At 35.6% G+C, this 4,610-nt stretch overlaps 1 pseudogene; it reads right to left on the reverse strand.

The window, feature by feature from the left end:
• Positions 1 to 3,600: 3,600 nt before the first annotated feature.
• Positions 3,601 to 4,152, reverse strand: LOC108408736 (zinc finger CCHC-type and RNA-binding motif-containing protein 1 pseudogene; annotated as a pseudogene).
• Positions 4,153 to 4,610: the final 458 nt, after the last annotated feature.

Raw genomic sequence — 4,610 nt, forward strand, 5'->3', positions numbered from 1 at the left:
AGGATACCACATAATACTTCATCATATCTCTTTAGCAATTAGAGTTTCTCAGATTTCTTTTGATGAGCTTTACAGTTTTGAGAAGGACTTGTCAGGAATTTTATAGATACTCCTTAATTGTGATTTGCCTGATGTTTTTCTCTAGATTATGAGGTTATGGGTTTTGAGAAGGAAGGCCACAGAAGCAATATGCCATTTTCATCACACCGTATCAAAGGTATATAGATCAATATGACATAACTGTTGATACTAAGTTTGATCACCTAGCTTGAGGTAGTATTAGTTTCTCCACTATAAAGTTACTCCCTCTTTTCTCCCTTTCCGTGGTGAAGGAAGTCACTATGTACAGGGCACACTTAAGGAGTGGAGAGTTACTGTACCTTCTTGCAGGCAGAGTATCTATATAAACTACTTGTAATTCTTCACCATGGAGATTTGTCTCTTTTCATCCATTTATCTATTAATTAAATCACTTAGTTATATAACTATGGACTCTACTCCAGTACAACATAAATCATTCTAGCCTTCTTCCCTTGTTTGCTTGTGTGTAAAGTCTTTTGCCAACCATGGGAAAAGCCAGTTCCTGTCATATACCATCAACTTCTTAATTGTTTAATTCTTGTATACTCACATAATGGTTTCAAAATTGCTAACTCATACTTCTGTGGGAGGAACATCATCATCTAGAGTACAGTGCTTACATATAGTTCATTTTGACTTTAGTCTTACAGTCTCCACACATTTCCAAAGTTACTTAGGTCAGCACTTATTTTTCCTCATACCCTTCAGTTAAATTGTTTACTATATTTGTAATATAGTAAGATTATTTTGTCACAGTCTGCATTCCATCCTGGAAATGGAACCTCCTAAGTAATTTTTTTAATGTGCCCACATTAATGTTCATTCTTTGTGCTATAAAGTTCTGTGGGTTTTAACAAAAGCACAGTGTCATGTATCCATAATTATGATATCATATGAAATAGTTACATTGCCCTAAAATATCACCTGTGTTTTTCTATTCAACCTTCTTCTCCCTCCAAACCCCCATTAGCCACTTACCTATTTAGCATTTCTGTAGTTTTGTTTTTCCAGAATGTCATGTAAATGCAATCATATGTTAGGCTTATTTCACTTAGCAATACACATTTAAGATCCACCCATGTTTTCCCACAGCTTGATAGATCCCATATGTTCTTTACAGTTACCCTCAATGATAACATCTTGCAAAATTATAGGACAACATTGCAACCACATACTGACACTGATACATTCAAGACAGAGAATATTTTCATCACCAGAAGAATTGTTCATATTGCCATTTTATAAACACACTCACTTCTCTCATGCCCTTTCCTAAACTCCTGGAAACCACTAATCGTGTTTCCATTTTTACAATTTTATTATTTCAAAATAATTATGTAAATGGAATAATATAATATGTAACCTTTTGTGATTGACTTTTCCACTCAGTATAAATCTCTGAAGATTCATCTGGGCTATTACACATATCAATACTTTGTTCTTTTACTTCGCTAGGAAGTAGTCCATAGTATCAATGTACCATAGTTTTGTTTTGTTTTGTTTTAATTAATATTATAGATTTATGATTTGTAAATTTAATATTGAGGTTATGATTACATAATTCAAATGCAAACAAATTTAGTAGAAAATGAACTCTTTTTATTTAAATTCTTATTGTGGTAAAAACTCCATAACTACAGTTTCTTTAACCATTCACCTATTGGAGGACATTTGGGTTGTTTTTAGTTTTGTTTTTTTCTATTAAGGTATCCTTGATATACAATCTTATGCAGGTTTCACATGAGCAACATTGTGGTCACTACATTCACCCATATTATCAAGTCCCCCCAACATACCCCATTGCAGTCACTGTCCATCAGCATAGTAAGATGATATACGGTCACTACTTGTCTTCTCTGTGCTATACTGACTTCCCCATGCCTCCTCTACATTATGTGTGCTACTATAATGCTGCTTAATCCCCATCTCCCTCCCTTCCCACCCACTCTCCCAACTCCCTTTCCCTTTGGTAACTGCTACTTCCTTCTTGGAGTCTGTGAGTCTGCTGCTGTTTTGTTCCTTCAGTTTTGCTTTGGTGTTATACTCCACAGATGAGTGAAATCATTTGGTACTTGTCTTTCTCTGCCTGGTTTATTTTACTAAGCATAATAACCTCTGGCTCCATCCATGTTATTGCAAATGTTAGGATTTGTTGTCTTCTTATGGCTGAATAATATTCCATGGTGTATATGTACCACATCTTCTTTATCCATTCATCTACTGATGAACACTTAGGTTTCTTCCATTTCTTGGCTATTGTAAATAGTGCTGTGATAAACATAGGGGTGCGTATGTCTTTTTGAATCAGGGATTTTGCTTCCTTTAGGCAAATTCCTAGGAATGGAATTACTGGGTCAATTGGTTTGTCTATTTTTAGTTTTTTGAGGAACCTCCATACTGCTTTCCACAGCAGTTGCAACAATTTACATTTCCATCAATAGTGCAGGAGGGTTCCCATTTCTCTAAATCCTTGCCAACACTTTTGTTATTTCTTGTCTTTTGGATCTTGGCCATCCTAACTGGTATGAGGTGATATCTCATTGTGGTTTAAATTTGTATTTCCCTGATGATTAGCGATGTGGAGCCCCATTCTGGTTTTAATTTTCACTTTTCTAATGGCTGTGATGTTGAGCCCCTTTTCATATGCTTATTTGCCAGCTGTATATGCTCTTCAGTGAAATTTGTTCATGTCATTTGCCCATTTTCTAATTTAGGTTGTTTCTTACTATTGAGTTTTGAAAGTTCTTTATATATTCTAAATATTAATCTTTGCTGGATTCATGGTTTGCAAACATTTTCTCTACATGTGTAGCTTGTCTTTTCTTCCTCTCATCAGGGTCTTTTGTAGAGAAAACCTTTTTATTTTTGATGAAGCCCAATTCATGGGTATTTTTCTTTTATGGATCATGTCAAGCCTAAAAACTCTTTGCCAAGTACTAGATTCCAAAGATCATCTCCTGTGTTTTTTTTTATTTAAAAAAAAATTCTCTTGAAAATTTTATTAACATTTAATAAGCAATAAATCATTCAACTTTTCAGTCTTTCTGAAGTTTTAGTTTTAAAGATAAAATTTATTTCAAAAGTCCTAGTGTAAACAATTAAACATGAACAAACTTTTATAATGAACTTCTTGACCAAGTCTCTTTAATACCTTTTTTGGGGGGATGCTAATAGAATTATTATGATGGTATTAAGTTATATTTTATAGCAAGTGAACTGTTTTCAAGATTAATGGTTATTGGCAAATCTTGATTTTTTACTATTCTGCTAAGGCAAGATAGAAACATGATACTTTAAAATTACTTTTCAATTCCCTATGAACTGTTTTATAGTAAAAAATGAGTTGGTACTAAGTGTTCTTATGCTCAAGTTCTAAGAGTAACCTTTAGTACCAGCTGAACTTGATATTCTAAGATTTTTAAAAATGTTAATGGTATTTACATAATAAATATAATTTTAATCACTCAGTTCTTTCTCGTCACTGAAATACATACTTTTTTTTCCTTAGGGCATCTTGAATCACCTGATTTGTTCTTCTTCAATTTTGGCTTGCTGGAAAGCTATGGCCTGCCTGAGGCTGTCAAGAGCAGGATCTTCCCCTTCATCTTCACTTCCTTCTACTTCCTCAACTTCTGCTGATTCAGGAGTTTTCTTCTTTATCTTTTTCTCTTTCTTCTTTGGAGGCTCACGTTCTCCAAGCATATTTTTAGGACAGGCATAACTTAAGTGTCCACTTCCCCCACATTCATAACACCTGGATTTATCGAAGTACTTCCGGCATGGGATGAACTCGGCGACTTTTTGTTGTCAAGAGTGATGCTCATCTGTACCACTGCTAAACAACTGTTCGTTGTTCATTGCCTTGGTACAGTTTTGTGCAGTCTTTATCCAAACATAAAATAAACACAACCCCTTTACTCTTCCTGGTATCTTTATCTTTCATTATAGTAACCTTTCCAACTTTGCCATACTTGGAAAATATCCGGTATAAGTCATTGTTGGTCAGGGAAAAGGGCAAGTTGGATACATACACTGTGCTTTTACTTGGGACCAATCCAGCACTCATTTCTACAGGTGGGACGGCCCATAGGCCATGGCGCAAGCAGTAGGCTCGGGTGGGGCTCAACCCAGGCTATGCCTAGTCCCCCACCAGGGCTTGGGCATTCCGAGGCCTGGCGGGCTGGCACCGGGGACCAGAAAGGGCCGGGGACAAGAAGGCTCAGGCAGCAGCACTGCTTCATCCCTGTGTATTTTTTTTCCTTAAAGATTTATGGTTTTACATTTTACATTTAAGTTAGTGATCAATTTTGAGTTAATTTTTGTGTAATGTGTGAGGTTTAGTTTAAGGGTCTTTTTTTTGCCTATGAATGTCCAATTACCCCAGCACCATTTATTGAAACTCTGTTTCTCCTCCACTACATTGCTTTAGCATCTTTGTCAAAAAACAATTGGGCATTATTAGATGTGAGCATATTATTAGAGTATTTATTGTGTTCAGTTGATCTATGTGTCTGTCCCTCTCCCAACAC

Source organism: Manis javanica, chromosome X (assembly GCF_040802235.1).
Source record: "Manis javanica isolate MJ-LG chromosome X, MJ_LKY, whole genome shotgun sequence".
Lineage (NCBI taxonomy): Eukaryota > Metazoa > Chordata > Mammalia > Pholidota > Manidae > Manis > Manis javanica.